The following is a 24,267-nucleotide window of genomic DNA, read 5'->3' on the forward strand; positions in this document are numbered from 1 at the left end:
AAATTGTAATGGCTTTGCATGACCAACCAATATTTCTTGTCCATCACATAGGTAGCCATCCACATAATCCTTGAAGTTAGGAACCCGTGTAAGAAGAAATGGTGCTGGAGAAGATGATGTACATTTTCTGAATGTATCCATCAGATGAGGAAAAGTGAACATTTTTCCTACTCGCAAACTCTCAGAGAACCTACTAAACATTGCATCAATGTCCTCATGTGTGTGCCTTACCATCAAGAAGCCCAATTGAACTGTCTTGAAAATGCCCCTTGCTACAAGCAGAGAAAGGTATGCAAACAAGTATATGTTTTTGTTCTGATACTAATAATTATCTAGCTGGAGTAGCAAGTTCTCTGGCAACTTTTGGTATGTTGGCTCAATAGCAACACATCCATATGAAGAGGGTGGATTTTTGCGAGTAGTTGACGACAACAAATTCCTACATGTGTTTGCATCCCTTGCAATGGAACTTGTCATGGCATCTGTAGAAGACTTTGCAAACAGTCCAGAGACAACAAACAATCTGGAGAAGCTTCTGCTAAACTAGATAGTGTTGTTATTAGAGTACACTTGAGGTATCACTTGCTGTGTCTCTCTAGAACCATCCTGCATGGTTCTACTCTTGTGAGGCATATGCTCTGTGCTATTATCCACAAAGTGTTAAACAAACCCCATATCGTTGCACACCACTCTCAAATTGCTCCTTGTATCGATAAAATGCTGCCCTTGGTATTCCATGCATCTCGTACCATGCTCTACAAGACACATCCCGATTGTTTACCTTGAGGTTGTAGCGTATTCTCCCAGCACAGTCACGATGCCAAGTTGTTGACAACACATTGTATACAAAGTTTGTACGAGACTCCAAGGAGATGCCCCAAAAATTCTTCCTTACAAGTATTAAGAGGTCTCATTTAGCATGATGGCAACACCTACTACCACAACAATCGATGGACAAAACTTGCTGCACTCACTCTAGTGACATTTTGTACATTAGCGTTGGAGGCTCCCTTTGTTTAGGCACCCTGCTAAATGAAAGTGTACCTTCTTTTCTTTGAAGATGGAGTATCCTTTTTCAATATTCGATCGTTGACCACCTCATCTGTGCCACCAATCTGGTTCATGGGCACATATTGTTGCAATGGGCTTCCATCAAGTAAGGTAATCTGCTTGATGGGCCACTTAACTAGGCTGAGAGATCCAACATCTTGCATAGAAGACCCTAAGTCACTTCTGTGACTTCCTATAATTTGTTCTTTCTTTTCAATACCCACACCAATGCAATTGTTACCCAATAAATCAAAGTTTATAGAGTCACTCGGGAAAACATACAAGATCACACCTTCCCCCATGGTCTTTGTATTGCTATCATCCCACAAGACGACCTTTTTCTCTTTCCAAGATTCACGAATGCAATTGTCAATTTTTAATGAAGAAATTGGTATTGCCTCAACATAAGGTTTCTGAGACTCACTTGGTATGGCTTCTTGAGTTACTGGATCATCTAAAGAATCACCAACATGTTTTAGAGAGGTCTTAGGCCACTTGACACTGCTCTAAAGTGCCTCACCAATAAGCACTGCATCCAAAGTGGGAAATGGTAAGAGTATGTCACTATTGTTAGACTTCTCCACTATCACCGATACATTTTTTGCCCCAATCTTCACACCACTACAGTAGCCCTCTGGATCTATGAGACACTGCACCATTTGCACCCACTTCATTCCCCACCACCATCATGACCTTGTCCCTACATCTGGCAACCATCCCTTGCTATTATGATTACAAGAAATGAGATTTTGAAAAAATTACAACCAAAGAATTTCATAAGACCAATAGAGATTAGCACCAGTGCCATTCTCCACAATCCCACATGGAGAATGGAACTATTGCCAATCTCCATGTGAGTCTAGAAAATTTTAAATTTTCCCATGCGAAATGGCTTTGGGTTTGTGGAGCATGGCATAAGTGCCAATAGCCATAAACCAACGAGGGCACCAAAGCCATTCTGCATAGGGAAATTTAAAATTTGCTAGACCCACATGGAGATTGGCACCAGTGGCATTCTCTATGTAGGGTTGTGAAGAATGGCACTGGTGCCATTCTCCATAAATCCACCAGAATCTCCAAAAACCTTATGGGAAACGGATCTAGACAAAATTTACATGAAATTATTTTTTCTAAAATTTTCTAATGATTTTCATGGAAACCTCCCATGCAAAAAGAGACATTCTGGAGATTGGCACCAATGCCATGGTCAAAAAACCCATGTGGAGATTGGCACCACTGCCATGCTCCACAATCTCACAAGTAGATTGGTAATGGTGAGAATCTCCATATGGGATTGTGGAGAATGCCAATCTCCAGAATCCTCGTAGAGAATAGGCTAGGTAATTTGGAAAACAAATTGAGAGCGATCCAATTGTCAGGTTAGGATCAGATTTGCTTGACCCACATGGAGCATGGCAGTGGTGCCATTCTCCATGTGGGGTTGTGAAGAATGGCACTTGTGCCATTCTCCATAAGTCCACGTGAATCTCCAAAAACCTTGTGGAGAATGGATCTAGATAAAATTTATATGAAATTATTTTTCTACACATGTACAAATTGCACATTTTCAACTTCTTCCATTTTAGGGCGAATGTAGATACCAATACCAACAACTATCAATGTTTTAATACCACCATGTAGTAGTCTCACTAGTTTGGATTTCAAAATTTCAATCCATTTTGGTTTATAACAAATAAAAAAAAAGTTATGGAGCATGCCCTTAAATGGATGTGCATCATTTTAGCACAACATTGGAGGCCCATTAATCCATGCCTAATGTTCTCATTTAGGTGTGTCCTTAGGTTAAGAAGAAGCTCACATAGTTATTTTTGAATTATTACTTGGTTGCATGTATGCACATAACACAATTTTGATGTTTTCAAATAAATTGCTATATTCTAGTCTTCAGGATGCATGCTATACATGCAACATAGCATTTATAATGCTTTAACAGTCTCATTCCAAATACTTATTCTATAATTTTTTGGTGTCATGTTCAAGTTGGAATGTGTACTACAACTTGAAGACAAAGTTTGCCGAATTCCATTGAGCAATGCATAAGTTATGGGTCATGCAAGATACCTAAACATAGAAAAGTTCTTGAACCTCACAAAAAATGGCTATACCCAAGCAAATAATGACCCCTTATGCATTTGCATTGGCATACATGAATTTGTCTAGATATTGTTGTGATTTTAAAAAATGCCCTTAGATAGGTCCCTAGAGTCTTTGAATGAGACTAAAATTTTGGCAGGTGCTCCAAGCAGCTGAAATTTCACATCTCTAGGTGCTCCATGCAATTGAAATTTCACATCTCTAGGTGCTCCATGTAGTTAAGTTTTAGATAACCTTGCATAAGACAAGAAAAAACATGTAGGAAAGTTGAGGGGTGGTTTTACGAAAGCTTAGAGGTGAAATGGCAAAAATATTTATAACAAATCATAGAGGCTTTACACAATTAAGGCCTTTCAAGGGGATGTGATTCTCCAAATTTATGCATGTGTAGAAGTGCATATGTATCATTGCACATGTGTCATGGCATTGGAAAATTACTTTGTATGTGATAGTTTGACAGTTTAGTTGTCCTAGGCTTGCTAGAAATGAGTCCTTTTTCTGAGCATCTAAGCATAGGGTTGACATGCCTTCAATTTTATATGCAATCACACAACTCATTCAACACATACGTTAGAGTGCCCATCTATATGTATGTGAGGTGAGTGCATTCTCTCTCTCTCTCTCTCTCTCTCTCTCTCTTTCTCTCTCTCTCTCTCTCTCTCTCATCTCTGGACTATAACAAATTTCAAAGCCTTCGATGTGATCCAATTATACAATTGAGTCAATACATACCTGAAAGGTTTTTGTATTTTGTTTGGGATGTAGCTGCAGAAATGACTTCTACCACTGTTTCACATATTGGGGAGTCATGCTTTCATGGGCAACAAAGCCTTTGTACAATGAAGCAAGCTGCAAGAGTGGAGGCCTCCGCAATTTTTGAGGTTTTATTATCATCCTTTCGTGAGGTACACAGCCTTCGTGTGACAAAACAAGTTGTTTGCAAGGACGGAGACTTCAACCCATGGAGCAAATCAGGCTTCCAAGTTGCCTTCAAGGCATTTTAAGTCTAGCCGTGAATGTCGTGCTGTTGCTATAATGAAGCGACTTAGAAGGGAGGTAGCTTCAATCCATGCAATAGAGCATGAAAGTAGGAGCCTATCATATTCAAGGCAATACAATCTTTTAGAGTTCATTCAAGACATGTGCGAGCATAATAAGGATGCATGTTCCATGAACACACGATATATGGCCTCCTTATGGGGAGAAATCCATTCAAGTGGTGGAGTAATAGCACAAGACATGGGAGAATTCCCTAGAGCTCTCATTGTAGGGATTTCTTAAATTGAGAATAGCGTGAAGGACACTGATCAGTGGATGCAATGGATTTTGGGGAGAGGTGAAGGGGAAGTTGTATGTGAGAATGGGTGTAGACTACAAGTTGATAAGCTGAAAGAACAAGTTCAGCTACTGTCCATGGAGGTGTCAATGTTCAAAGTTGGTTTAAATAGGCTAACTTCTTTGATGACCAGGATGAGCTGTAAACTAGAGCAGGTCGTAACCCATGAAAATTAAGATACTCAGACTTCTATGTCACTTTTTATACAGGAACCCCAAATCCTTCAATGGGAATCTTGTGCTTAGATTGCACTTAAGTTATTTAGGAGGACAAGTTTTTTGTGCTTATTTTGCAAACGATTTTATGTAGTTTTATTTATGGGAATAATATATTTTGGGTCATTGTTTGCTTTTGTGTAGCCATTTTTGGTAAGGTTTAGGAACTTTTCTATATATGGGTATCTTGCATGACCCATAACTTATGCATTGCTCAATGGAATTTGGCAAACTTTGTCTTCAAGTTGTAGTACACATTCCAAATTCAACATGAGACCAAAAAATTATCAAATAAGGATTTGGAACGAGACCATTAAAGCATTACAAGTGCTATATTGCATGTGAAGCATGCATCCTGAAGACTATAGAATATAGCAATTTATTCAAAAACATCAAAATTTTGTTCTATACATACATATAACCAAGTAATGATTCTAAAGTACAGTACGCGAGCTTCTCCTCAACCCAAGGACACACCTAAATGAGATCATTATGCATGGGTTAATGGCCTCCAATGTTGTGCTAAATTGATGCATACCCATTTGAGGGCATGCTCCATAACTTTCTTTTGATTTGTTAAAAACCAAAACGGATTGAAAATTTGGAATCCAAACTATTGGGACTAGTGCATGGCAGTCTTAAACATTGATAGTTGTTGGTATTGCTATCTAGATTTATCCTAAAATGGAAGAAGTTGAAAAAGTGCAATTTGTGCATGTGCAAAGATATTTCAATAAATCCAACACTATTTACAATTTTGAATTGTTTCTTTTTCCATACACTTGCTTGCTATATGGCTCATAAGCATGTCAAAGTTCATTGCATTTAGTAATACATAGCATCAAACCCGATAGAGTGCCCTTTGGCCTATTTGTGTTTTGAAGATTTTAGGCCACATTGCACTTGTTTGGGATATCCAAGTCTGCTGACGTGTATCATTGGAGGGGAAAAAAACAATGGCTAAAATTTTACTACTCCCGTGAATTTTGAATTTTCACACCTCCCGACCATTAAATCTTGGAAGATTAAGTACCTGCAACCTGCTCCCACCCTACAAACACCCTGTAACCTACACCTCGACGTGACCTTGCACAGACTTTGGTTTGCCATTGTTTTCTTTCGGGTAACTTGTCGTCTATTCTTTGCTTGCCTCACCAGCTAGTTTCTCTCGGTCTATTCTGATTGATCGTGGCCATGGCATCAATGGCGACATGTAGCTCGCGATGGCTTGCAAGAGAAGTAGAAAGAGGCTGTGAGACAGGAAATCCAAAAAGCTAGGTCAAGGCATAAGGAATAGAGTGCGGGTCGAGGAAAGCACTATCGAATTGGCAACGGAAGACACTTTTGCAACATCTACGAAGAGAGAAACAATGAGAAGAAAGAAGACTCCTTGCAGAGTAGCAACAAGAAGTGGTTGCGGATGCATGGATTCGATCATTGCTATCGAAGCGAAGAACATGAGCTATGGTGTCACGATTGGTGGGAGCATTCAAGGCAGCAACATCAGACCATTTAGGGGATTACCAGTCTCGAGTCTTCACAATCTTTGGCCTACACTCTAAATTTTAGAGTAACAACCCTACCAACACCTAGGAGATGCATGCCCAAGAGGCGATGCTCTCTAAGCTAAGAAATGGCCTACACAAAGTGAAAGGGGTGCACAGCTATCAAAAGGACCAATGTGGCTTTAGCGGTTGAACGTAGAGCAGAAGCAATGCACAATCATCCCGATCCAAGAAGTCTATGGGCTTCAATAGAATGCAAGAAAAGGAGAGACAACCTAAGTGCGGAAGTCACTGTTATAGTGATGATGTTTTGGCATGAAAATACGAGAGTCTCTCCAAATAGAAAGGACATCTGTAAGAAGCGGATAGGATATAAGGTGCTTGAGGAGCATATCATACATATGCTAGATACGACGTAGGTTAGTGGTGCCTAAACCAGCCCAGTGGTTGTTTGTGATTGAGCTTTGAGATAGTTTACTTATTTTAATTCTTAAACTAGGCTTAAACTAAATGTAATTGTCTTAAACCAGCTCGGTGGTTGGAACATCATGCAACTATAGGCAGCTCAATCACCAGTTATGTGATTCTCCTGAACTAGCGTGGTTGAACAGACATTAGTTGTTGTCCAGTCCGATGGCATGGTTGAGCATTTTGCAATATATTATTATTTTACTAAACCAGCCCCGGTGGTTGGAACATCATGCAACTGTGGCTGGTTCAGCTTAATCACCAGTTATGTGATTGTACAGAACTAGCGTGGTTGAATAGACATTAGTTATTGACCAACTCGATGGTTGAAATTATTGTGTTTCTTAGTACTTAAATTCGTTAAATTTAATTTCTTGCTATTCGGTCATATACCACAATAAAATTGTGGAATTCAGAACAAAAAAGTAATATATTGTTATTTTCTAATGGTGAAATTAAAAAATGAAAAGCAATATACTTGTTATTGTCTAATATGTGAAGTTGAGACCGTCAAGCTAAACCATCGTGGTGGTTGATATTGTGACAGTGTCCTAAACCATCCCGATGATTGAAATTGTGACTGTCCTGAACATGTCCTAAACTAGCTCGGTGGTTGACTATCTTAAACTAGCTTGTCCTAAACCAGTGCGCTGGTTTGAAAATTATTTTGCTTCATTATATCTTTAATTAGACTGTGTTTTGTATTCTTTTAGTAGTAGCAAAAAGGAGACTCATTGTTTTGTTGTTCCCGCATGTTGGGTCAGAGACAGAGTTGTATCTTAAGTTTGTGGATCAAAATTTGGACATTTCAATTGGGCAGAGGAGCTTTGAGCGTTGTAAGCCCTAGTACGTCAGGAAATTCAAAGACAAGAATGCTTGTTGTTGCAAAACACACATAGACTTTGCAAAACCTAGCCCGGCTATGAATGACTTGAGATCTGGTCGTGTTGGAGCATTGCTCCATGGGGATTGATGCCCATGCCTCCTTAATGAATGCACAGTTTGCACGCCATCTAGATCCTCATCATGCATTGTAAGGGAGGGCAAGTTTTGTAGCCTGAGGTCTCTGTGGGAGCCAGTGGTTTGTCCAAACAGAGACCGTGAGTGGCACAGGATTGAATGCATTCACGGCACATGCAAGCATTGCAGTTTGAAGCTGAAGAAGAAGACATTCAATGTCTGTCGAAAGGAAATGAGGGAAGATAACCATGTTTCTCTAAAATGGAGGAGAGTTGAAAATGTAAATGTTGAAAGATCAAATAAAAAGAGATGGTTACTATCATATAAGAGCACCCAGCTAAGGAAGCTTGTAGGTCACATGGTACAATCTATCCCAAAATATGTGCTTCACAATTTCACGGCCAGCTGGTAGGATAAGCAGTTTAGGACGTGCCTTGCCAATTTTCCCAGTGACACTATTGTATCTGTCATAGATTTTGCAAAAAATTATTCTTTTCAAGAACAAGATGAGATACAAAGTGCTCACTGGCACAACAAGCAGATAACAATTCTTGTGCATTTCACGTACAATCATTTGCTTGATTCTTCCATGCGTGATGCCAATCTGCTTGTTGCTGACTCATAGGAGTCCAAGTCAATGCAACACACTTACCATTTATACATTTTAGATGATAGGGAACATGACACCCTATTTGTATAGCATGCTTTTCTACTGCATTGGGAATGGCTGAAAAAGAAAAATCCCCATGCAAAAAATATAAAACAACATTGGGCGTGGTCAGATGGTGCTGCCTCTCAATTTAAATCAACACGTGGGTTCTACTTAGTCTCAAGGTTCAAATCCCTAACCGGTCTAGACATGATGTGGAATTTCTTTGGGTCTAGCCATGGCAAGGGTGAATATGATGGATGTGGTGCTGTTATTAAGTAAGCTCTATTTAAACACCAATTAGCATGCCCTCAAGAAAAACTCAATGATGTCCATGATGCTGTAACATAGCTTACGGCCAACCTCTCCATAGGCATGCATTCAACATATAGTAAACAAAGCCTTAACTGTAGTACGCAGAGTGTTCCATGAACTGAAAGTGGATGAAGTGCAAAGGAGAAGTCGGCACGATTGCGAGAAAATAAAAGGAGTTCATGGTTTACAGAGCATATGGGGCTTTTCAAACAACCAACTGATTAAAACGAGAAAACTTTCTTGTTTTTGCAGTGCGTGCATCACATGGGATCATGACGATTGTGAGAACATTGCAACTACGAAGACATGGGAGCGAGTTCAAGTTTTCCCTCTATATATAGATGGAGAGACAAATGACTCACCACAGTTTGGGGAGAGTTTCGATGACCTCATTGACTGTCTGGAAGAGGGGGATAACTTTGCAATTGTCACAGATTCTGGGGAGAACGAGGAAGATGACCAATACTTTCTGTTGTAGTGCACAAAACGTAAGTACAAGGTTGAGGAAACATTTAAGGATAATTGGGGAAAACCTATGAGAAGTGGGATGTAGTAGTCAGATCTTTTTGGTACAAAAAAATATCCAAGAGAGGCCACAATTACAAACTGCTACATAAGAGTCCACAAACGTGTGTACTCTCATCTAGTAAGAGATATTAAGTTCCAGATGCAACCTGTGCCACAACGAAAGAAGGACAAGAGTGTCTTCAAATTGGATTTAGACACGCATGAGCACATTTTGGGGTGTCTTGGAGTAGTGGACGAGGATGATTGAGATAGTACTAAGAAATTGTATGTAGTCTCATTGTAGGAAAACAATATGTCCACTTGTTCTAAAAAATGGAATTTGTATTGACACTGCTTCTTTTTAGTATATCCCAAACAACCACTGTGCTGGTTTATTAAATTGTTTTTGTAAATCCCAAACGGTAAAACCCATGCTTGTTTTTAGTATATCGCAAAACCTTGAAGTTGCCATGAATTTGATTGTAAAACTTTAAAGGAAATGTTTATAGTACTACTTGGTTTTTTTGCATGTCCTTCACTATTCCTCAACCAGGTGGACTTCAAATACTTTTTTCACTTAATCTAAACAAAAAAAGAAGTGTTCTCTTTGAAGGAAACAAACAACGTGTGAAATAATCCTAGTTTATGACATCACGAGAGCTTGTCAAGGCACTTGCGCTTGGTGAAACTATCTTGCGCTCGCATAGAGTTCGCTTGAATTTGCACGTACAAATCACAAAAGCATTCACTCGTGCGGTTAGATTAACATGCAATGGCTCGTGCTTGCAATACTTTTTTTGCTTCAGACGAAAAGCTACTTTTGCCTTAAAGTCTAAGTGGCCAAAAATCTGCAATGTGAGATCTGCCACTACATCAAACAATGAAAGGTAACACTTTAATGAAGTTCCACATGATTTCAATGAAAGAGCAACTGTCACTCGCAACTTGCCTCTGGAATGCATTGCATAGTGTCTTTTGTGTTCTCTTGTGAATGCAAGAGTTTTTCACCGATTAAGTCAATGTTGTCATATATAACGACTCATCATTCCAATCATGTTGCCTGAAAGAAACGTTGTGGAATTCCATCACGAAATGAAATCCCAGGTACTTCATATTATCCGTAGTGGAAAAGTGATAGGGGGGAACAAAATTCATCAACTTAAAGGTAGAAAAGTTGAAAGTAAGGCACGATTGAAAAATTGTAATGAGTAAAAAAGGGAAAAGATGGACATAAGATGACTGACAGACTCATGCACGAAGAGATTGTGACACTGCTATGAGACAAATACCTATAGACTATGCTCTCAATGTGGACAACAGCAAGTTTAGCAAAGGAGCAAGCAAGCGGCTAGCCACAGGTTGCTCGAAACCAGTGATTGAATTGGTATCACCCATGTGAATGACCTTCGTCTATTTTTGCAAACAAAGGAAACATAGCTGATTGTTATCACTGTGTGCAAGTCATTCACACGTGTCCCTTGTTGATAGTCCCACCTCCATCTTCGTTTTCAGAGACTCCTTTGCCGACACTTGCAAACATGACCCTCAAGATATCATTGTAAATGCACCCTGGAAAGCTGCCTTTGGTAGTTCCTAGCCTAGCTATCCCTCTTGGTTCGTCCCCTTCTTGCTCTGCATCTCGATTCACCCTACATTCACACATAGCTGTAATTGCAAACCTGAACTATGCGCAAGGTCCCTGGGACTTCTACACAAGGCCATTGTCCCCCATAAAATTGAAGGGGAAACTCACACTACTAGTGAACTACAAGGATAGGGGTCCTGCTTCATAGGATAAGGTAGAAATGAAAATGAATTTCACGTTCAAAGGACAAATCTAACTGTAAAATGCAGCTAGAAAGCATGTTGCATGCAAAGTGTTGAGAAAAAAGTAGCGACAAAGATTGTAGAGATAGCAAACTTGAACAAAAATGAGGATGATTACATGCAAAGGTGCAACATATACAACACCACTGCGTTGGTTTCCATAATAAATCCACACATCCTACAAATCCATTCATCTTGTAATAACAATAGAAGCAAACCACCGCAATGGTGGCTATTCATATCCTAGTGCAAACCAACCAAGGCTGATAACTTATCCTGCACTACTACCATGCTATCCCTATACTACTGCCGTGCTATCCTAAAATTTGTTGCATATAGTGCTATACTAAAACAGTGTCCAAGTTTAGACTGTTTATCATTTCGTTAACCGTCAGATTTCATCCCATGCTTGCTTTTACTATATCCCAACAACCACCACGCCGGTTTCCCATAACGAATGCATTCATCTTGTAATAATAGAAGCAAACCACCGTGCTGGTGGCTGTTCATATTCTAGTGCAACCAACCACTGCACTGGGGTGATAACTAATCATGTACTACTACCGTGCTATCCCTACACTATTGCCGTGCTATCTTAAAATTTGTTGCATAATGTTAGTGCCCTTTAGATTGGTTATAGTTAGTCGTCATATTTCAACCATCGAGCTACTTAAAACATTTAAGTACTAACATGGAAGTAGGTCAATACAAAATCAGGTATTACGAGCACCATGAGAAAATCCACGTTCAAGAAATGTCTGCAAGATTTTTATTATTTCAAAACACAACGACATTTTGCTTTTTCAAGGAAATTCCAGACTTCCAACTATCTTATCAACCTCTCTATAGTAAGCATCTCCCAGCTCTTGAGGCCAGTCTATTGCACAATGGCAGACCTCTTCACACACTCGGATTACACACTGCTTGTTTGACTTTGCCGACTTATACACCCATAATAACTCCTCCTTTCATCGGGGGTCCTCTTCATCGTGGTCTTTACGGTCTATACATCTTCACACCTCTATCATGTCATGCCAAAAGAAACCTACATCATGAGCTTGACAAGTACCTTAAAGGAGCAGGAAAAACAATAGCCAAGGAAATTAATATTCACCATCTGTGCCGACTCCAAGTAATAAACCCACCACTAAAGCATGTCCTCCTTGCAGTTATTTTCCTCCTTCTTCGGGTCTATTTCTGCGAGGATTTCATCCATGATTTTTCGATAGAACAAAAGTATTCCAAAGTCTTTTGGGTATGCCATAGATTCGTAGTAGGTGGATCGGTGTACAGAGTTTGGATCGGTGTACATAGTTTTGGGGCTAGATTTCATAATGGGCTTATAGTTGTGTCTGCACTGCACTTAAATAGGGAGAGAGTTCATGGAGCCCGACCTTCTCATTCTTCAGTCTCATGTTAGTTGTCTAATCTAAATCTTTCATCTCACATGCACAGAGTGAGCAAAAAGTGGAGGAGATGAAGGAGAACATTCGCAGCCTTAGGATAAGGGAGGAAGGAATCAAGAAGCAAATTCATCATGTACAGAGCAAGACTGTGGTATTGACGGCCGGCCGTAATAGCTAAATTGGATGCCTATCCTGCTATGCAGCAGGGTCCAAAATGCATGGTTTGCCATACCCCCATCATAGATGATTGCTGTATCAGATGGCTTGTGTGCTACCACCCTATACATGTTTTTTGCTTTGGAGTGTTTGTGTATACAAAATCTAGCTATAGAGAATGCCATTTGCCATTGCCCAGGTCATGGATAGATCAAATGTGCCTGCCTACTACAGCTATCTATGATGAGAAAGTAGATGATGCAGCTCAATTTGCCATTTGGGAAAAAGATCTTAAAGATAAGGAGCTCAAATTGAAGAAGGCCAAGACCGAGAACCTGACTGCTAGGAAAAAGAGCCTAAAGGGAGGAACCAGCCCCCTTTAAGAAAGGAGCAAGAAGGGTTGAGCCTACAACCAAGAAGCTCAAATCAAGGAAAGAGGAAGCGGCATGAAGGGAAGGGTCGGGCCCCTATAGGAAGGAACCAACCCCATTCTGGAAAGGAGCAAGGAGGGTCGAGTCTCAATTAGGGAGCTCAACAAGGAGTCCTTGAGATGTAATCTTAAGTAAAGGAGTCTTTGCGATTATAATCTATGTAATATGTGTGTAATCTATTGAATTGTTAATCTTCTCCAGAGTTTACTTGGTCAATGTTTTCTCACCTATGTGACTAGATAGTTTCCTTTGATCCACGCCATCGCGGTGATAATAATGAGATGAAAGATTTCGATTTGACAAGTAATGTGAGACGAAAGATTTCAATTAGATCACTAATGTGATATTGAAAGATTTCAATTAGTGAACTAATGTGAGACGAAAGATTTTGATTAGACAACTAATCTGAGACGAAATATTTTGATTAGACAACTTCATCTGAATCCCTCAACATGTGTTGAACCTGCATAAATTGCTAAAAAGCTGCTCTCTACCCCATCCTTCCTGGCCTTGAAGCTCTCTCGCAGTTCTTGCATCTTCTTTCTGGTTTCTGCATTCTCCCTTTCCAGCTCCTCCATCATTTGGTCTTTTTCAATGTTCAATGCGTTCTACATGTTGCAGAGCTGTTTGTAAAGACCCTCCTTTTCAGCTCTCTGTTCTTCAAGGTCCTTTCGCATCTTTTCTACCTCCTTGTCTGCCATGTCCCCGTCATTTCTCATTTCTTCGAGCCTATCTTGGAGCTCCTTCATGCGCTTCTCTACTTCTTCCCATCTATGCCTTTCCATGTCGACCAATTTTGTAGTGGCCTTAGCTTGCTGTTGTGCCTGCAAGGCCCTCGCTTGTGTCTCCTCTACCTTGGCTTTTGTGCCTTCCCTGAGACTTTTCTCAAGTTGCACTGCCTTTGTTGCATCGGTGGCTTTCTCTTGTAGAAAAGTCACCTTCTGAGAGACATCTGCTTCTTGTATTGCTCAAAAATCCCTTTGAGGGTCGAAGCCATCAGGTGCATTGCAACTCTGCGGACTGAGATGACAGTTGGGATTTGCCATCCATGCAATTCTTCAAGTTGGTTAATGCACTCTTGGAGATTGCCCTTGAGAAAGATACATCACATCCTTTCAGTTTCTCTACTACTACTTGAACCTGCCAGAACTTGCAGGTTCCTCTTATATCAGGAAAGAAGTGAATGGTCTTCTTATGTTTAATTTAAGGCTCTCAGTATGTGCTGTTGTTAACTTTTATATTTGTATTCGAATGGTTATGGCCGCTACCAATAATATTTTGGCCTTTAAGGCTCTTAGCAATTGTCGAGTCTTATAAATGTGATATCCTCTATTCAATTTTTGCTCGGTATAAGTTATAATTTTTATATAACTTGTTATTGAACGTAGATGTACATTGTAATCTCTTTTGCTCAATTTTCACTCAATAAATTGTACTTTTTTCCTCATTTATATTTACTACAACAAGGACTAAAATACCAAGAAAGGAGGACTACAATTTTCTTGGTTTATGACCAAAATAGCGCTAAAATAACTCCAACGATCCCACCGTTATGGTTGCATGGAGATACATCTAGAAAAATACAATTAAACTTTCAAAAAATGCAATTGACGATATGGCCCTTGAGGGGTCTCCTCTAGGGGCAAGGGCCATATCGACATGCATTATACAGTATCTAGGATGCCAATGGACAGAAATGGTCGATATGGCCCTTGTAGAAATGGTCGATATGGCCCTTGTCCCTAGAGGGGACTCCTCAAGGGCCATATCGTCAATTGCATTTTGCTTGGTTGCACAATGGAATACATTTTTCTGGGCACACAAATATATAACTCCAAGAACCAGTGTGGTGGCTTTCATAGATCTCCTTCTGTTTGCCAGCGCACTGGTCATCATAGACCTCCTCCTGTAATACGTAAAAATAGGTAACGGAGCTATAAATCCAAGAACCAGCGTAGTTGTCTCTCCAAGACAACCTTGAATTTTGGGCGATGACAGGTGGTCAGCGCTGAGGTGATGCTTAGAATGATAGATTGCATCTCATTATTATGCCAAAAACTAGCGCGGTGGTCTATTCAAACCAACCTATGATTTGTGTGGGTTGTAGGTAAAGAAGCGGCAAAAGAATGCACAATAACAGGTGGTCAGGTGAGACTGTGCTGCGGTGGTGTTCTGAATGATAGATTGCATCTAATTATTACAATAAGAACTAGCGTGGTGCTCTCTCCAAGACAACCTTCAATTTTAATGATCTGCATGGGTGCATGCCTAGTGACAGGTGCAAAGCTACAACAAAAGGCTATGTGATGATAAGGGATCAAGCGGCGTAGGCCAGAGCCTGCGATATGCGAACCAGTGTAAAGATGCCACGTGTCTAGCTATGAAACATTTTGAACAAATAGATTGCATCTCATTATTATGCCAGTGTGCCTTCATGATGTTGGAAAAAATTTTGACGAGAGCGCGGGTCCACACAAAATTCAAATATTCACCCAGAAGCACATTGTGTCACCGCCCCAAAATGGCCCCGACAATAGTTTTGCGATTGGCTACACGCAAGCAAACGTTGACTCTTTTAGCTTCTTACCTTCATTTGAAGTATATCTATGGCAATGGAAATGAGTTTAATTTAATATTTGAATTGCGTATTGTTCCTTGCCATTTAAGTTTTGTTTGAGATATACACAAATATTTGTAATTTTTTGCATATGGTTCAATGCATATATAATTCCATGCATCACCATTGACACTATGGACTTCTTATTTTGACATGCTATGAATTTTTACATAGATTCACAAACATTAGCATGCATGGGTAATGTAGTAAATCGTGTATTCACATAAATGCTTATGCAATGCTTATACATTTCCATTTGAATATATTCATTGATACAGACATCGTTTCTTGATATGGTCAACTTTGAGTTTTTAGATAGATCAACTTTGGTTTTTGTATGCTATTTGTGTTTTAATTGATGGTCATTTATTTAGACATGTCCTGAATTATTGATAGAATCACAAACATTATCAAGAGTTGGGTTCCCTATGGTGAATTGGACATCTGTGCAAATATTATGGGATTGTATTTATCTTGGGACAATGTGAAGTTATATCTGTGGGCTTCACTTGTGAGAGGTCTCCAAGTCTTCTTGCAAGGTAGGAATAGTAGATTCTAAAGTTATGTTTGTTGATGCTTCAATACTTCAAAATATTAAAAAATATCAATAAATTATCTAAGCCATGAGGTGGGACTTCAACTTTTTGTAAAGCGTTAATTTGCAAAATAGTATTTGTAATCTTTTCTTATGTAACGACTATTTGCCCTAGAGATTTTTTCTTATGGGAATTGGGATTTTCCATTTTATCTAATATTGACTTTATGTATGTATGTATGTATGTATGTACATATACATATACATATACATATACATATACATGTATATGTATATGTATACATGCATACATACATACATACATACATACATACATACATACATAAATACATATATATATATATATATATACATACATACATACATACATACATATATTATTTATACACACACACACACACACACACACACACACACACACACACACGGTATTGTATTTTGCTCATATGTTAATAAAATAGGAGCATTACACCTACCAAAAGATGGTGACACACTTAATCTTGGTTATGGGACACTATGAGTGATGCATAGATGGTCAGCTCTCAATTTTAGATAGATGGGAAAAGGGTGGGCTCGCTAATTTACCCATGCTTGTTGCTTTCTAAATTATTTTCTTCCTTGGGGCACATTGGTTGAGATTTGTCAATTGTCTCATGGTCAGGCATGATGCATGGGTTATTTGATTAAGCTATTTTTCCTTTGCTGAGGAATAGATCCTTATGTAGTTGGTTGAGTGGATACTTTCTAAGGGGGTTCAATTTCTTATATATACAGAAGATGGCTAGATCACGAATAGAAGAGAGGTTACATTCAGTAATAAGGTATCATAGGAGAAGATTGTTGGATTCAATGTGGGCAGGCCGTCGTGTTTATGCTATACAAAGAACAACATAAAAAACACAAGGTGCTGGAAGCATGAGGGTGGTTGTGGAATCTATGGGTGTAGAAGTCAGCCTTTGTAGACAACAAAATTAGATGCATGGATGCAGTAATGTAGCGTGCATTGCTGAAATTACAACAAACCTCAATACTTCAATAATAGTAGTTAGTGAGCATCAACATGCTTTAGTGATAAGTACAACTACTCAAATGGATTCAATGCGGGCAGCCCATTGCATTTACGCTATACCAAGAACAAGGTCAAAAACACAAGGTGCTAGAAGCATGAGGGTGGCTATGGAATCTATGGATGTAGAAGTTGGCCTTTGCAGACAATAGAATCAGATGCATGGACACAGTAATGTAGCGTGCATTGCTGAAAATAGAATGGACCTCAATACTTCAACAACAGTAGGTAATGAGCATCAACATGCTCTAGTAATAGGTACAACTACTCAAATTGATGAAACCATGGCTGCTACTCATTTAAGAGCACAAAGTCGCGTTGTTCACAACAAGGGTGTGGTTTTGGGTCCAAGGGGGGAGACTCAAGAGCTATCTCACATACATTTCTGTTAAGGGATTTAAATGTAGAGCACCCATATTTGTATCCGCCACTGGTCTTCAATGCTCCTTCTCTTCATGCACTCAGATCCATGGATCATACATGTAGCTTTGCCAAGCTCAACTGTGGAAACAAGAGACGCAAATGCATATGCATTGGGTTGTGGGAAAGAACAGTTGTTGCAAAGTTGGTCATGTGTCATTGTTGCCCTTAAACACCATATTAGGAAAAGTGGGAAAGTCCCAAGTCCCACTTTTTTTGGCACTCACAAATTTGATCTTTAAAAGGGCGAATTTTGAAACAAACTTTTATCAAGATACGTGGCATGAATTTGTGAAAAGCACTACACTCATCAGTAGATATTGAAGTTAGTATGATCAATTGGTACAACCTATCGCCAACAATCAATGGAAGGTTTGGCTTCAAACCCCTTTTATTAGTGCACTTAAATTTTTATTTTATTATACTAAAATTCACTAAATTTTACTTTTTATTTGTGCAAATTTCATTGTAGATATTGCTTGGAAGCTTAAAGATTTGCCTTTAAATCCTTTATGATTGCATTCATTTTTTAAATTTTAATGCTAAAATTCACTTATATTTAGATGATTTCTATTTTTATTTTGTATATTTGTGCGGATGGATCTAATATTTTTTATTTGCAAGAAAAGGAGAATGTTCTTTTGCTTTCAATGTTTTTTTTAATGCCCTTTCTTGCCTCTCGCTTTGCTTCATTCTCAGCAATCCAAATTATTATAATTATTAAATTGTCAGCATCACATTTTATATTTCTATAGAACCACATTAGTAGACATCCATATCATTATATAATACACATGGAATAAATTTACATCATCAGTAAATGTCCCTCAAGCTTTTAGATATTAAACATAATTAACAAAACCAACTTCATGAGTCGATTCATATTTTTTTAATTACAAGAAATTTGGACTACTTTACAACATCATCTACGTGGTTCACAATGGAGTTTATAGACTTTTGTGATGCAACCTATAAAGGCTGTGTTGCTCTAGAGTTAGACTGAAACTCTCCTTCCTTGCATACTATGATGCTTTTGGAGTGGACTCAATCTCTTCTTCCTCTACAAGTTGGGATGCTTTTGGTGTGGATGCTTTGGACGTAGATTGTATCTCCAAATCTGCTCGAAGCTATGATGCTTTTGGAGGCTCAATTGTCTGCTCTATTGCTTTGGGTGTAGACTTAATCTCGTCTACTTCTGTCGCATGTTGTTTCTTGATTGTAGCAATTAGATCTTGAATGTTCTTAGCCATAAATGCCGGTAGATCTATCTTTGTATTTTATTTTATTGAGGGATATGAGTTCCATTCAAAAATTTCATTGAGGACTATCATGCAGTTGTAGCCCACTCTCCATCCACGACTACGCCCATCCTTTTGTTTCACTACTGCTATGCGTTTTTAAAAATCTTTTGTGTCTACTAAGTTACCTTGGTGCTGCTTGATTTTCCAACAGCAGACACCAATTTACATGCCGACCTACCCATCAAACATATAAAAGGATTGAGTGTCTGTATTGCATAACTTTTAACAATACATAACATAGAAGTGACAACATATTAAGAGAATACTTACATTAACACTGAGCCATGAAAGCCTTCAATTGAATTGACAAGCCAACATTTTTCATCTTCAAGGTCCTAAACCACCAAACTCCAATGTGAGCTACATGATTAATTAAGAATAATTATTATTTGACACAGTCTTATCAATGAAAGAGTAAAAATAATTTTGTAATTCTACTTATGCCTCGTAATATGCCATAAAGATGACTCGTATGGCATCCAAATCTAGAGGTTGCAACCAGACACAAACATCGGCTATGGTCTTTGTCTTATTGCTAAGTACAAAGGAAAGAAGAGAATTTAGCATATATATGTGATTTTGTACTGATCTTGGAAATTGTGATATAACCCTACTGCATGCACAAATAAAAGAATGTTAGCCTATTAGATTCAAACAAAATACTAAATTATCAATCCAAGAAAAAAATTGTATCAAACCTGAGGATGGCCATCATTACTTTGTCATTAACCTCTTTCAAAGGATTGAAGAGGATTAAAATATATTCTCTACCAAATGACAAGTATTGAGGTTGTTGTTGAATGATAACCCTAACATCAAACAAGCTTCTAAATTCCTTCAATGCAGCTACATTTGCAGAATTAATATCTGTAATAGCTAATATCCTTTCTTCACACTTCTTCAGCTCATCTGTGCTTGCAACACACCAAAAAGTGGTCAACTTTACTGCTTCATCTAAATCAACTGTCTACAACTTGGAGAGCTTACACTATTGTCTTAATTGCAAACTTTTTTTGGCATCAAGTCCTTTAACAATATGAATGTATGTTAGGAAAGAGGTAGAGTTAGTACAATTCTTTGAAGCTTATAAACGTTGTGTTATTTTCAATGCAATGCTAATTGAAAACAAAGCTTCATGCAAATTCTTATAAGTAATAGGAAAACTTATACAGCAGCACCACTTATAGAGGAATCATATATATATAATTGAGTTTGAAAAATGGAATTATTTCTTACTTGTTCTCTTACTGCCATGTTGTCTTCGCCAATCTTCCAAAGGCCAAAGATAAATTCTTGCAATTTTTCCCGTAATGTATCGACCCGAGAATCCAAGTTGTTGAGCCCTTAAGATTGCCTCCACATCACTCATTGAATCCACATTACGCATTGATTGTTGTAATATGTCGACCTAACTTAATCATGGGCGCTTACTAGAACTTGAGAATGCTTAAGATGGATCCATAAGGGGAATTCTTCTATGCATGGAAGAAAAATATTTTGTAAACAAATATTTATAACAAACATAGAAACTAGAAACTCCATCTCCATCCTTAACATATGGCAACATGACTAGCTATATCATTGAATTCCTCAAGCCATGTATCTACTACTCGAAGGACTAAGTTCTTTGATCCATGCTCGCTGATCCATGCTCGCCATCAAGTTGCAATCAAGCAACATGACTTTTAGCAAAATAAACCCTCGAAGAAGAGGAAGCTATGGGTTTTGGGAGGGAGAAGGGGCACCTAACAATGACATGTTACCAACATTGTAAGGTATTAATCCATTCTATTGTCCAAGGAAGCATAAAGTCCTTATATCTCAATGATGCAAGTACCGTTCAAATCTTAAGGATGCCCAGCTATTGCTATCGACTCTTGTGATGTCCTTTTCATGTAAATTCCCTTGTGATGATTGCTGGGCTCTTGGCTTAGACCTTTATAAGCAATCTTCATAGAATGGATACTGTGTTTTACAGCAATACACCTGTCAAAAAGCTGCTCATGATTTCGTAAGGACTGAGAGCCTGCAATGGCTCCCTCAGATACATGAATGATTATGCAGAGTTCCCTTTTTTGAAAAGGGAAGATCTGTTGAGCAATTTACGCTTTTGATTATGTAGAGTTCCCTTCTTTGTTTTGGGTTGAGCAGTTTATGTTTTTTATGGATTGCTAGCAAAGAAAATCCGTTGTACGAGATGTCAAATATGAGAGATGGCATGCTGAAGGGTCGAACTATTCGACTATGGTGTTCTTACTTATGGATCTACAAGTAACTGTGTGATGACACTGATAAGTGCTTGAATGTACCCAATTTGCAGCTAGTGTTATTTGGTAAGAGAAGTTAAGGATTGCATGCCTTTCCAACTAGCATGGGAAGCTTCAATTTCTTCCTACATTTAATAAGGATGCTCATTGCTTTTTGGGTATATATATATATATATTAATGGCTTGATTAAAAAGAGGTGAATCATCATCATTGAGTAAGGATACTGGCATAAAAGACTTGTGAGGCAAAAAAGTATTTCTATTGAGCTTGAATCCATTACACCACCCTGTATTGAAGAAATTCCTTTCTACTTATGAATATCTAGATGGACCATTGTGATGCAGGTATTGGAGACCCTTTTAATATTTTATCTTGCAGGATTGAGAGAATGCACTACTTTGATATGGAAACTAGAGGGTTCCATTTCATGATTAATGTTTTCCCTTATGGACTTGGAGTTTTTGGTTACTCCCTTGGGAGTTTTTCTAGCATATTTCATGAACTTGTTGACAGTCAACCTCTGTTTACTTTTGGAATATTAAAATGCCATGATTTTTTCATTGCTAATCTAGATAGAGTGACATGGATAACAATTGTGTGCCAGCATTAAAGCCTGGCTTCCACAGTAAGAATGTATTGTTCTAACTTGCATTTTGTTGTGATGGCACCAGGTGAGTTGGCACACCGTGACACCTCTCCATCAGATTTGCAATAGGACCTTGGGCATGACATTGCCGGGAAGGATGTTGGCAACCTTGAAGAATACACTTGGGTGACTTATGATGAGAGATACAATATTCTCAACCCTATTGTACACGCTTACATAAATGTATTGGTTTGCAGTGAGAACGAGAAAGTGAACTACTGAGGAACTACCTCAAAGCTTGCTCAGTTCAAAATTTATCTTAGGGTTTTACCATAGGAGGAATTGACAAGAAATTGTTTCCTTGGATTCTTTAATGAAAATGGAGCTAGAATAATCAAATGGCTTTCTCTTTGCATGGTGATTCTCTTGCTGCACCTCTAAGCATTAACTTAATTGTGAACATAGTCTTGATAAAGCAATGGTTACCAGGGGTCTTGCAAAGATTTGACTAAGGATGTGGAATAGTGGAGATGTAGATTCATTGAAGTAGTAGGTAACACACACACACACACACACACACACACACAAAAACTCTTATTTCTTCCTATTCCACGTTATATCAAATGGTTGAGTAGAGACTCATAGAGGGTTTGCAGTGAAGTGATTGAGGGCTATTCAGCATGTTAAAACTTTGAGATACCCATCAACAAATTGTGAGTACTCTTACACCTCATGCTAGATGAGAATATTTAAAAAATAACGTTAACTTTAGATTTGAGAATAAATGCACCCTACCTGTTAATTTTAAAACAGTATATAGAATTACGCCTTCTATAAATATATTATGTAAGTCTTAAGAATAAAAATACCCCTCCTTTTGAACTCTCATGGTATGCTTACATTTCCCAGGTGGAAACCGCGAGGTGAGTTGGAGATCTTTGGAGAGTGCACAGCTATTATTGGATCTGCTTGAGTTGGAGAGCTATCTTGGGTAGGAAACGATAACCTTTGCTAAAAGAAAAGGTTATTTGGATTATATATGAGTGGGAAAACATGCTATTGTTTGTCTTTAAGATTGTTCCTTATTCAAGATTTGTAATGAATCTCCATGTCCACCGTCCTTTGGCGGGACGTGTCCACTTGGGATATTACGATGTCCTGGCTCGCCAGCTTCATGGGGATGATGGACCACATACCATCACTATGCTAATTGGGATACTATGCACGTGTGCGAACATGGATTTTCTATCAAGGGTGAAATAGGGACAATACGTGCACCTCTGTTCACATTATTCGCAGTCCTTTGAGTAAGAGTATATAAGTACTCTAATCAATGAGTTGGGTTTTATCAACATATAGTTATAAAAGTTTTATGGCTCAATAATTATAGTCCTTAAATTACCTTTTTGTGTGATGTTGGTCCAGATCCGATTGTCAGTAGTCCGCGGTACATTCATTGTCGGACCGGACGCGATAGACATCGAGTACGTCATTGTAGGCTTTTTCCTCAGGGATGTTTGTTTGTCTATTGTAGATTTTGTATGTTCAATCATGACTTTGCTCGCAAATGTGTATTTGGACATATCACTCCAGTTCATTGATGTAGCTATTGCATGTTCGGACATGTGACTCTACTTTCAGATGTAATATTTTGAAGTACTCTATTATAATAGAGAATTTTTGGGTTAGAGTATCTTGCTTGCATTTAAATGTTTGTTGTGTTTATTATAAAAGTTCTTTTGTTATATTGTTGGTTTAAGAGATCAGCATGCAAGCCTTGCCAAGAGTGCTAGCTTTAAACATGACACAATAACTTTGGTGATGTTAGTAGTCTAATTTCAACCCTTTCCCTCAGGTATAACAAACAACCTTCTCTCTCACACACTCTTTGTCACTGTGTGTGCCTTCACCTTCTCCTCGATGTATAGAACGAAAATTCATATCATAAAAAATTTCCATTAATTGAACCCGAATTGCATGCATATGTGGAAAACACATCTTTTTTATTTGAAGATTTGCCATCTATGCTTCATCTTTACTATTTTGCAACCAACCCATGCACTGCCTTTACTTGATATTCTATTTATTGAAATTAATGACATTTTAGCATCTTGAGACCTGGCGGAGTGGGTCTCTAGCCCGTCGTAGACGGGTGAGGCTACTTGTAACTACAAAAGGCAAACCGCACCTAGAAACCCAGAGATTCTCTCAACTAAAGGAGAAGAAAATGTTGCAGCCAAGGAAGACCACATCGGTGACGTGATCAAATCTAGAAGTCCCAACCAATCAAATTTCCCAAATTTATATGTTGATTTTTTCCTTTTAAAAAATGACCCATTTTTCTCATGAAACGTCTACTAAGCCCTTCTCTTATTGGGGGCAGGCCAAAAATCTTAATTCACTTCTTGAAGATGACTTTCATTGCTAAGGCTACCTTTCAAAAGTTCACAATTTTGCCCATCTCGAAGATTCGAAGAGGAGGCCTTCACTAAAGCTACGCCAAGTAGGGTTTA

At 38.5% G+C, this 24,267-nt stretch overlaps 1 pseudogene; it reads left to right on the forward strand.

Annotated features, from left to right (window-relative positions):
- LOC147888806 (isocitrate lyase 2-like) overlaps nucleotides 1-24,267 on the forward strand; it is a 52,672-nt pseudogene that overhangs the window by 26,702 nt on the left and 1,703 nt on the right.

Source organism: Dipteris shenzhenensis, chromosome 21 (assembly GCF_047967505.1).
Source record: "Dipteris shenzhenensis isolate YYH24624 ecotype China chromosome 21, Dip_SZ_1.0, whole genome shotgun sequence".
Taxonomy (NCBI): Eukaryota; Viridiplantae; Streptophyta; class Polypodiopsida; order Gleicheniales; family Dipteridaceae; genus Dipteris; species Dipteris shenzhenensis.